Raw genomic sequence first — 12,026 nt, 5'->3', positions numbered from 1 at the left:
AGGTATGTCTTTATTAGCAATGTGAGAACAGACTAATACATTTGCCTAGGCAGATTCTGGGATGCCCAGTCTCTTCTCTTGGGTGGCAGGTGCTGGGACCTGCGATGTGTATTCTTGGATTTTAGAGCTCATGGTGGAGGGTGGAGCAGTGAGTAGGGCATGGATCCTGGACTCATGTCTACAGCAAAGTGGGGCAGAGCAATCACATATAGCACCAAATACAGGCAGGAGCGAATCCAGGCTTTAAGGGGCCTGACGCTTAAACAATTTGGGGATCCTCTTTAAGAAAAAAAAAGATATAAAGTAAGTATGTATAAATAATAAATATTTACTATTAATAAATATTAATACACAAATATTTATTATTTATTCAAAATAAATATTCATTTTGAATAAGTGAAGAAATAATAGTACTTTTCAAATGTAGAAATACTGGCAGATATTACAAACATCACCACATTTTTAAAAACTAATTTTTTATTCATTATCTGTCCAACACACCTCTATACATTTTTTGGTAATTTTTATATGATTAATAATTCTTAAAAATATATAAAACTAATCTGAAATTAAAATATACAGAAGATCAAAATTTTTTTTTTTTTTTTTTTGAGACGGAGTTTTGTTGTTGCCCAGGCTGGAGTGCAATGGTGTGATCTTGGCCCACTGCAACCTCCGCCTCCTGGGTTCAGTCAATTCTCCTGCCTCAGCCTCCTGAGTAGCTGGGATTGCAGGCACCCACCACCACGTCTGGCCAATTTTTGTATTTTTACTAGAAACGGAGTTTAACCGTGTTGGCCAGCCTGGTCTTGAACTCCTGACCTCAAGTGATCTGTCCACCTTGGCCTCCTCGGCTAATTTTTGTATTTTTAGTAGAGTTGGGGTTTCACTCTGTTGGCCAGGCTGGTCTTGAACTCGTGACCTCAAGTGATCCACCCACCTCAACTTCCCAAAGTGCTGGGATTAGAGGTGTGAGCCAATGGGCCCAGCCTCAGAAGAGCAATTTTAAATTGCAATTGTGTTGAACTATATTATAATTATAATCTAATTATAATTATATAATCGAATTACTTTCCTATTACTTACATTGATTTATTAATGAATATGTATAGGCATTTTGACATAAGAAAACTCCTCAGGCCATTTTGCCATTTCTGTGTCAATGCTGTGTGCCTTTTCATCAATGAACAGACCTTGTCAGTCCAAGAGCATCAGATGTGCTAAGAGGTGATGTGATCCGATCGGATGCATAAAATGTGGGACTTCCCACACAGATGGGCTTGCTGTTGGTGATACTGCTACAGTTTATGCCCTATAAATCCAGGAATTGTGACCAATCCTATTTGTGACATACCCATCAAAATAAATATGTGTATTATCTGTTAATAATTGTGTACACTCTACTGTCAAGTATATTTCTGATAGTAGCAAACTTTTGTTTTAATCAGGTATCAATGAGAACTGAATCTTCCATTAACAACTGTATACATCTGATGATTGGAAGCATTTTCTGAAGTCTAGCTTTTGGCTCTAGACATTTCAAACTGTGTTTTCCCTCCATTACTTACATATATTTCTGGTGGTGGACACTGTGGGACACATTCATACTACAATGTGGCCCTTGGCTTTGCATTTTGATGTTATGACACTAGATGAGTTGGCTCAATGGGATTAGGAATATTTCTGGAAGCCATTCCTACACCAAGAGGGCTGGTAATAGCCTAACTAAACATAAAAGCGACTACAAACCACATAAATATATGCCACTCAATCCAAACTTCATGTATCCCCAACTCAAATTGTCCTTAGCCAGATGCCAAAAATGCCGGCCACCAGCTCAACACTACTCAATAGAAGATTGATGGTGAGAAGATTAGAAAGGAAAGACATAGTGATCTTAAACAATTGCTATTAAAATATTTTTATTTTCCAAATTGTATAAAATCACATGGCTATAGGAACACGTTGTTACGGCTGCTCAAGACATGTTGCATGGGGCACATGAATGTAAAACTTGATCTCCAATAGCTTCCCTTGGCAATACATAGGTTATGAGCTACCACAGGCAGATCCATGTACAAACCAATGCAATAGCCTCCAAAAACAGCCATCATTTAGAAGCACTTTATAATTTACAAAGCATTCATATTCATGTCATAGTCGATGCTCAAAGCAGCCAAAGCAGATACCAACGTTTTGAGAAGTAAAATAACTTGCTCCAGAAGAATGAAACTTTTTGGACCCAAACTGAGGCTTTCCAACTTCGCAATTCATGCTCTTTCATTGCACCACACCAGAAAAGATTTGTACAAGAACTCGACATATATCAACAGCTCAAGAAATATTCGTGGAACCAAATGAAAGAAAGAAGTAGAGCGGGAACCAGGAATCCTTTAAGGACCTAGGAAAGACAATCCTTTAGTGAGAAGGAAAACAGACCAGAATCCCAGTCTTCCCAGCCTCTCTTCCAGATGTCAACCTGTTTTTCTTGCCCAGTGGCTCAGTCCAGTGTAATGAGGGATTAGAACACAGATGATCACTCCATAAACAGGCTCTGGGTCCATGTGCTCCCACAAAACAGTTTTTATTTTTCTGGGTTACAGGTAGAGAGTGAGCTAGGTTTTCCTTTGTATGTGGGGGTGGGGTAATGGGGAGCAGATGGGTGAGTTTTAATTAAAGTTAATTGTGGCTTTGGTAAATGAAGAAAATGATGAATGTGTCATCCACCCGTTGCATGCCTGTTGCTTAACTTGAGTTGTGTGGTGGGAGGAGGCTGGGAAGAAAATCTGGACTTTTCATTTAAATACCTGAGGGGTGTGGAGGGGCCGTCTGAGGGTGGGGGCATAAAGGCTTGGAAAGAAATGGTAGAAAGGCTAAATTTGGAAGTTGCCCCATTGTGTGTGGCCAGGGGCGGCCAGTCGGGCATAGGGTGGGGGTTGTGGGAGACGTGGGGTGGGGGCCCTGGCAAACAATAGGTGGGCCCAGCTGGGTCCCCCTCCTGCCTGCCTCACCGCCCCCCAGCACAGGCAGGATTGAAAGGGCCTGGGAACGCTTTTGAGAGGGAGCCAGGGGCCCAACGGGGAGAGGAAACAAAGGCAGGAAATGCTGTTCCCCCGTAGATAGCGTCTGGGCAAGGATTACAAAGTGACAAAGAGACAGAACCCCAGAGGGAAGGGGACCTGGGGGTGCAGGGGGGCCGCTGACCAGGGCTCCAGGGAACAGGCCAGAGGTTAGAATAGAATGGAATTTGCTCTGAAGACAACGTTTATAAATACATTGTCAATCCAGCCCGCCAGCCCTGCCACGTGTGTGCCACCGAGCACGTGCCCATTTGCTGAGTAAGCTCTGGGGCACGGGCAGGGCTGCCTGCTGGTCGAGGCCAGGTGTCCCCAGGGGACCTCACAGACCGGGCTGCTAGCCAGAGGGGCGGGGAGATGACTCCTCCGGTGCCATCCTCCCCGGCTGGGCCCACACCTGGAGACATACTTGGCAGATGACCTGGGCACCTTCTCCCCGCCCTCCCTCCTCCCGGCACCCCAACCTCGGCACCAAGCCGGAGCCACACGTGGGTGCTTCTCCTGCCACACCCCAAGTCCCAGGTGCCAACCCGCCTGCTGACTCGGCCCTGCCCCGGATGGGCGTGGCCGGGCTCTCTCTGGGCTGCCATGGGCCTCCAGTTCCCCAGATGTCAAGGAAGAGGGATGCCTCCTGTCCTGCCCCTCCCAGCTCCCTTAGAGTCTCCTTGGAGGGCCGGAGCGCGGGGCGAGGATTCCATTTACCTCCGGGGTCTCCGTGCAGCAGGAGCTGGAGATCATCGAAGGAGCGGATCGAGTGGTCACTCAGCATCTCATAGAGCTCCTCGGGAATGGGGTCCCCCTGCCGGGCAGACACCAAAAGGCTGAGTGAGCTGGGAGTGGGGGATTTCCAGCACGGCTATCTCCCCCACCACATGCTTTCTCGCTTTCTCCTGCAGAAAGCTCTGAGGTCACAGGGAGATGGACAGGCAGGATCCAGGCCTGATGATCAGGAGCACAAAGGCCTCAGGGCCTGTAAAAGACGGTTGCAGGGTTTGGCTGAGAACTAGGGTCTTTCCTTCAATATATCGGGGCCTGCTGAAGCCTCTGAGACCAAGCGCACTCCCTGCACCCTCAACCCCCAACAGGAAGCCCAGCTTTGCTTTGAGTAGGACCTGCCTGTCTATGTCTGTCTCCCCCACCAAACTACAAGTTCCGGGAAGACACCAAATCTGATTTCTCTCTGAGTCTCGCTGCACATCTGTTGAAGACAGCTGAAGACAGCCAGCATTTCCCATGGCCAATCTAACCCCCATTTTACAGAGGGGAAAACAAAGGCTCGAAGACAGGCTCAATTATTGGCAAAAGCTGCATTCGAACCCATGCCTTTGGGATGACAGAGCCTGTACTTCCAGGCTCCTGGGTCCAAGAGGTGCTTAATAAATGCATGCAGTGTCTGATGGTCTCAGGAGGCCCCAGGTCCTAGTGGTATCTATGAAGTCTCTCACTCAAAAGAGGCAAAAAGGGAATCCTCAGATACGGCTGGGAAACCTGAAAGCTTACCCGTGCCCTGTGCCCAACCAAACCCTATTTTTAGAGCCCCTTTGGCCTGTTGCCAAACACACTCGAAACTTGATAAGCACTTCAACAGGCCTCATTCGGAGCCGTGCTTCCTCCAGGGAAACCGCAGGTCCCACAATGACACAAGAGCAGCCCCGTAGGAAGGTCACAGCCACGTCCCCCACAGTTCCAGGAGACCCAAGGGGCTGATGCCAGAGATCCCAAGAAAGAGGCGAGGGCAGATAGGAGACTGAGAATCACAATCCAGACCACCAGCCACTGAGAAGCAAAGAAAATTCCTAAGATGTCGCTGCATGTTCAAAGGCTAGGACCGGACTTCCAGGCGTGCAAACACACAGGTGCAGGCACAGGCACTCAGGCTGCACGGTCTGGACAGACAGCTCTGGAGAGGGTGCCAATAGGCTTGGCATACTACTATAGAACCTTGGGTTAAACCACTCTCTGCCTCAGTTTCCCTGGATTAAAAAGGGAGGACTTCCGGCCCTTCTTGGTTCACTCCACACTCCTGGAGCCGAAGGTCGGGGGGCTCGGAGGGGCTCGGTGCAGGCTACCTTCACAAAAGGGATGCTGCTTTCTCACTGCCTGATGGTGGAGGGGGAGTGAAGGAAAGGAGAAGAGGTCGTCTCAGCCCTGTGGCCAGCCTCAAAAGGCCCTCCCCAAAATCTGTTTCCTCCTGCTTATCATGAAGTCTAGGAACACCTCCAGGGGTTCAGCCATGACCAACTCTGGCCACCCACATGATCCAGGAGCTAGAAGACTTAGGGTGGGGGGGTAGGGGTGACCACTTTTAAAGCTACATCATTCCCTGAAACCCCTGAGTCTCCATGTCTTTGTTTGAACATGGAGTGGCAACCCCGCCCAATGTCTAAGGGCTGCTGGGCAACTCTAGGAAAAAAAGGTTGCAGGGCTTGGCTGAGAACTACGATCTTTCCTTCAATTTCCGGGCAGCCAGTGGCTGCACATGCGAGACAGAGGAGGGTATGGGCCCCGCTGTCCCTCACTTTCAGCCCCCATATCCTCCGGGCTCTGCCTCCTCCCGCCCTCAAGCAAGTTCATTCCTTCCACCTCAGAAGAGAGACCAGCCTCTGGTGCTCTCCAAATGTTGACAAAGTATCCAACCCACAGAACAGAGGGCTTGGTCTCCAGTGAACACCAGCGAGAGCCGCTTCCCCTGAGAGTTCTGTCAAACCCAGAACTGGCAGGCCAGAGAGCCGGATCCCACGCCTATGGACCAACTGCCGTGTGACCTCGGCTGGTCACGGCCCCTATGGCCCTGGCTCTCATCTGTGACTCGAGGAGCTTGAAGAACATTCAGTTCAGTTCTAATTCAGCCAGGAGGTGTTAGAAGGGGCAAAGAAAACGCCAAAACCGGGTGCCCAGCCAGGCCTCCCTGGATCACTGGCAGAAGGAAAACAAGAAGTGTTTGTGGGGTAAAGATTCAATTCACCTCCCAGGGGAGGGGCCCAAAGGCCTAGTAGCAAATGGCACTTAGTGCTTGTGCCAAGCTCTCCCTACCCACTGGAGAGCCGGCTGCAGCTGCCAGCCACAGCAGAGGAGGCGGACCCCTGAACAGACCCAGGCACATGACACATAGGAGATGACATCTTTACAGAAACAAACAGACCCTCCAAGGCTGAGTGCAAAAGAGCCCAGGATAGGGTCTGAGGAGGAGGGAGAGGCACACAGTAGGTCCTCAGTAAATACTGGTCAAGTGCATGAAGGAATCTACCCTTCTCCAGGTTCTGTCCAGTATGATTCTCCCACCTCCTCTACCAGGAGAGCCACCTGGCATATTCTTCCCCGACCCTAGGCAAAGGAGCTCCTAGAGTCCCTTTTAATCTGAGCGGGGAGGCCATCCCTGCAGATGCTTCTGGTAATGTGGCCACTAGATGCCCAGAACTCCCATAAGCCCCCAGATTTGGTAATAATACCACAACTAACATCTATGAATGCCAGCTACAAGCCACACGCTGAGAAAAACACCGTATAAACTACCAATCCTAAGAGGCTGGCAGTACTTGTATCCCCATCCTCCAGATGAGAACAATGAGGCTTAGAAAAAATTAAACAAGCAGCAACAGGTCCAGACAAGCAGCAAGCTGGGTCGTTCCCAGGCTCCAGAATGCCCACCCGTTCCAGCCCACCATGGGGCATCTCAGCCTCTCTCTCCTGTGCTCTGAGGCCGCTGGCCCTCAGCATCATATAAGGTTGGTGTTGGCCCTTTACTCTGCAGCATGTCCTACGTCAGAGGCTCTCAACCAGAGCCGACTGGGCCCCCATGGGGCAGTGGCAATGTATGAAGGCACTGCTGGTGGCCACAACTTGGGATGTGCACTGCATCTAAGTGGGTGGAGGCCGGAATGCCGCTCACCAACCTTCAGGGCACAGGACAGCCTTCCCAAATGTCAGGAGGGCAGAGGCTAAGAAACCCTGTAGCAGAGGAAAGAGCAAGGGCTCCAGATGCCAGCGCAACCTGGATTCTTGGAATCTTGTCACAATCTAAAACCTCGGCTTCTTCATCTTTTAAATGGGGCTAATAATACCTCGCCTGGGGTTACTGGGAGGCATAATTGCACAGAGCAGAGCTGCCAGCAGATAATGGGTGCTTAATGAGTTGTCACTGTCATCATCATTAATTCTTTCCGGATGGCTCCTTTGTGGGCAGCAGCAAGTAACACACGTGCTCAGGGCCAGCAGCACAGGACATTTTTGAGGATGACAAGGAGTGGGTAGAGAGCTGCCCACCAATGAAAGACTGCGTGACTTTGCATTATCACCTGTGCTGGGCCACAGGAAATGGTACCCTACCTCCACACTGGCAGAGCCTGGGGCCGTGTGGGCTGGCAGGGCCCTTCCGGGGCTGGGGGTGGGTGAGGGTGGGGGGACACTCAGCATGTGCTCAGCTCCAGGATGCAATGCTCTGAGGATGACGAGCATGAGCACGGGTTCGGAGTCACAGGCTCTTCTTGGTATGGGAAGGTGAGCTGTCTGGGGCCTGGTTTTCCTGGGCACAGGTTCTGCAGGCCTCCAGGTAGGCAGCTCACTTCAGAGATGGGAAAGGAGGCCTGGCACCCTGAAGACGCTGCCCCAGATCTCAGGCCTGGGGTTTCTGGCAGAGTGAGGGCGTGGCAAGGAGGGAGCTGGGGCAAAGCCAGCCATGGGAGCCAAGGTAAACAGCGTCCTCCGACCCCGCCCCCAAGCGCCAGCTGCAGCAGGTAGGAAGGGCACGAGTGAGCGTGAGGCCAGGTGAGTGATCTGCTCCCAACCAGGCTGGCAGATCAAAGGGGCTTGAACCCCACCCTCCTCGTGGGCCCAGCACACACACACAGATACACACTCCCTGGACTGCCTGCCATTCCCACTGAGGGACACACAGGTCCAAGCAACCAGGGGCGTTGTCTGTGGCTGGCAGAGGAAGAAGCTGATGAGGCCTCCCAGAGCCTGCCTGCCTGAGAGTCGCAGGCCTTATTTAGATGGAATGCCAAAGCCAACCAACCCCTTTGAAGAAGCCCTCTCGGGGCAAACCACAGAAGCCATTAGAACCAGTGTTTCCCACCTAGCATTCCCCTTCCTTATTGCTCCTGGGACCCTCCCACTCAGCCTCTGCTCCTGCACGTGGGCCCAGCACCCTGGCCTCCCCACCTCTTGCAGAAGCAGAGGAAAATTAAAGCAGGAAGAGAGGAACCAGTCCAGCCATTTATAATACACAGAACCTTTGCAGTCTGATTTTCTTTCTGTTTCTTCTCTGTCCTGTCTAATCCTGGTAGCCCAAGACCCAAGATAGAGGAGAGACAGATAGGCTTCTCTCTCAAGATGGGGGGCCTTGAAAGACTGATGCATACCGGAGGGCTGAAAAGGAGGGCTGCCCTTGGAGCAGAGCGAACTGAGGAGTCAGTGGGGCCATGGAGCAACAACTAGAGGGCCAGGTCCTGTCCTCCACACCAACCCAACACTCACTGTTCTTTGCACAAATAGTTACCGATTGTCCACAGGGCTCTGGGCACTGTTCTAACGGTGGGGACCAGGAGGAAAGCTCTCTAAAGGGGTTGACACTCCAGTGGAGAAAGCAGGTAATAAACAATGAAATAAACCAGAACATAGGAAGAGTTGTCACAGAAGAGGCTCCTCAATGCGGGGAGGGGAAGACAAGACGTGGAGAGGTACTTATGAGGCCCGTGGTAAACATTCACCATTCCTGCTCAATCAGTGTCTCTCTCTCTCTCTCTTTTCCTGGCTCTTGCACCAGATCCTTCAAATTCTGTTTGACCTGCCCTTGCACACCTCCAGGGTTCTGGGATTCCAGCAGTTGGTCCCCTGCTCCCTAGGGTCATTAGCAAACCCAGAGGAAGCTAGACGGCAAAGGGCTGTGGGGCCCTTCACTCTTTCCGGGAAGATGGGTGCTGAGGCCAGATGTGTCACGTGACAGTGGGACTTGCCCTCCTGGAAGCCAGCTCAGCTGGTGGAGATGGCACCTCAGAGGCCTCGGCAGGCCCTCCGCCCAGCTCTGCCTCAGGACTGCCTGCCCTCTGCTGAAAGCTTAGTCCAAGCACGACCAGGACGTGGCCAACTCCAAGGCCACCTCCACCAGCAGGCCTGCCCTGACTCTCCCAGTACTGGCCATTACAGCTCCTTCCTGGACTGACCCCCCACCGTGGTCCCATCCCCATGCAGGTCCCCTGCCCCAGGGCCAGCCTGAGGCTCACTCAGGCTTAGCAGCAAAGTGCTTCATAAACTGCAAAGTGCCACATACATCGCGCCTGTGGCCATGTGTTCAAGAATGCTGTGACTAAAGTGAGGAGAAAGGCAGTTTCTGTGCCACAGCCTCCACCCCAGATACACGAGAAAGGAGGAGGAGGTGCTGGACGAAGCTGGAAATGGTACGGGGAGGCTGGGGGAACATCCAGCTGTCAGCCTCTCCGGGGCACGCTGGGATCAGCCAAGAGAATGCAACAGCCAGGGGTGGGAGCCCCCTCCGCGGCTGCACACGCCAGGTCCCTCCAGTCTTGCAGGTTCAAATGAAGGCTTATGGGGAGGCGAAATCGGTCTGGACACCTCAGTGCCCCTCAGAGTCACATCACCACCATTTTCCACCACGCGGAGGTGGTTGAAAAAAGTAGTCACAGATGGGTAAGGTTTGAGGGGCGTCAGGCTGACCTGACAAGGCAAAAAAAAAAGTGGGTGCTGTGGAGCTGATGGGAGGTTCTCCCTCCCTCACAGGACGCCAGGAAGGAAATGGGGCCGTTACAGAGGTGGTGAGGTGCCAGGGCCCACGGAGGGCCCACCTGTTGCGCGGGGGCGAGCACCAGGCGCTGGGTGCACTGGGGCCCGTGCGTGCCTGTGTACGTGCGTGGGTGTGCGCGCACGTGTGCTCAGGCCGCGCGTGAAGGGGCCGTGCGTGCGTTTGTGTGCGGTGCGCGCGCGTGTGTCCCGCGTGTGCACAGGCGTGGCGGCGGCGGGCGCGCGACCCGGCTGCGGTAGTGCGTGCCTGTCGCTCTGCGCGCCCGCCCGCCGGAGCGCAGCATCGCCTCCGGCCAGGAGTGTGCATGCGTGGGGTGAGTGAGCGAGTCGGGGGCCCGGGCGGGGTGGGCTGCGGAGAGCAGCCACGGGGCGCCGCCGTTCCCAGGACGCCCTGGCACCGGGCCCAGCCCCCAGGTCCCAAGGCGAAGCGAGGCGGCAGCTGGGGCCGGCCGGCCACCCCCTCCCCAACAGCTGGCCGCGGCCCGGGTGGCTGCGGGAGAGGCGGGGAGGGGGCGTCGGGAGGGGCCTGCAGGCGGCCCGGCCGAGCCCCGCGTCCTCCCTCCCGGGTGCGGACCGCGCGGGGCGGCCGCGGAAGGGCGGGGCCCCTGGGCGGGCGGCCTGCGGCCCTCGAGGAGTCCCGAGAACAAAAGGAGACGGCGACGGCTCCTCCGTGGTCAAAACAACCTGCGCTGGCGGCGGCCCAAGGTCGGGCCGCGGCCTCCGAGCCCTCCACCTTAACCCCTTCGCCACCGCTGCCTCCTTCCTGCGCCTGGCTGGAGGCCGCAGGGACCGACCCTCCCCGGGAGCCGGCAAGGTGCGGGCGAGGTGCGGACTCCCGGCCGCAGCCGGGCGGAGGTGGGACGGGACCCAGGCACGCTGCCCTCTTCTCCTCTCCACCACGCGCGTCCTCCCGCCCCGCCCCCTTTCCCACCTGGATTCCGGGTAGACTTGCCAACTCACGGCTACGTGAGGCTGAGAGGGATGGGGACGGCTCCGACCCCAGCGCTCCAGCAGAGTTTTTATACCCCATCTCCCGTGCAGCTAGGCTTTTGCAGGCGGCGCGCTTCGCACCCTGCATGCGGGGGAGAGAGGTGCTTCCTCTCGCAGGGCGCGGGCACAGGTACGGCAAGGCCTCAGGCACACACCACCCAGGGGGCTGGATTCCTTCAGAGCCCCCAGTCCTCCCCCTACCCGAGTGCCCGAAACCTACCTGCGTCCCTATCTCTCTCTCTCTCTCCCTCTCTCTCTCTCTGAGCCCTGTTACTCCCACCCCAACCCCCGCGCCCGAGACACAAGCTGCTTCCAGACAGTGCACTGGGGCCGGGCATGCCCTGCGCATGACGGAGGGCGTCCACCCGGACCCCGACCGGGAACCAGGGTGGGACCCGAGTCCCGCCAAAGGTCGGTGTGGATGGCACCGGTGCTCAAGCTTGCACCTCCTGGGCACGCCGATGGCAGGACAGAGCCTAAGCCGACACTGGCGCCGAAGTGGGCTCGGGAGGACGCGCTGCCTTCTGCACCCTGGGCGCCACCCCACCCCCTCTCCCCCGGCTGGGAAGGGGCTTGTTCTCGGGTTCCCAAAGGGTGGGGGACAGGGCCACACACACCCTCCCCCGACACGGAACGGCTTAGGGAGCCAGGTTCGCCGGCCGGTTGGAAAGAAAGCCACCGCTGTTGCCTTCCCTTAGAGCCTGTCACCCCCAGACCTCTCTCCCAGCCCGAGGAGGTCACCCAGCGCCCGGCGTCAGGCTCGCGGGCTGCAGGGGTCCAAAGTTCACTGCAGGGAGAGGAGGGGGCGGTCAGAAGGTGGGGGCGAAGGTAATGAATGAAGAACCAGCCCCAGCCGCCGTGGCAACTCACCTCGGCGCTGACCAGACGCAGGTAGCAGCAGAGAGACAGGAAGAGCGCCCAGCAGCGATTCATGCCGACTCCGGGCCCGGCCCCGCGGGGCCCCAGACGCGTAGACCGAGCGCGCCGCCCCAGCGGCCAGGGTGGGGGGCTGGGAAGGGGGGTGGGCTCGGCTCGGGTCCGCGGCGATCAGGCGCTCAGGCCTCTGCAGCCGCGGCTCACCCGCATGGCCCCCAGGCTCCGTCGCTGAGGGGCAGGGGAGGACCTGGGCGCAGGACCTGGGTCCGAGGCCGCTACCTGGGCGGATCCCGAGCCCGAGTGAGCATCCACGGCCGGGGGGCTGCG

At 55.3% G+C, this 12,026-nt stretch overlaps 1 long non-coding RNA gene across 1 annotated transcript; it reads right to left on the bottom strand.

Annotated features, from left to right (window-relative positions):
• Positions 1 to 2,174: 2,174 nt before the first annotated feature.
• Positions 2,175 to 11,807, bottom strand: LOC140711972 (uncharacterized). Its single transcript, XR_012093308.1, has 3 exons — positions 11,694 to 11,807; positions 3,780 to 3,876; positions 2,175 to 2,401 (listed from the first exon to the last, which is right to left on the bottom strand). It is a non-coding gene; the product is annotated as an uncharacterized lncRNA (long non-coding RNA).
• Positions 11,808 to 12,026: the final 219 nt, after the last annotated feature.

The sequence above is a fragment of the Chlorocebus sabaeus genome, chromosome 6 (genome assembly GCF_047675955.1).
Source record: "Chlorocebus sabaeus isolate Y175 chromosome 6, mChlSab1.0.hap1, whole genome shotgun sequence".
Classification (NCBI taxonomy): Eukaryota; Metazoa; Chordata; class Mammalia; order Primates; family Cercopithecidae; genus Chlorocebus; species Chlorocebus sabaeus.
The sequence above is the reverse complement of the archived record's forward strand: the minus strand, read 5'-3'. Positions and strand labels throughout refer to the sequence as shown.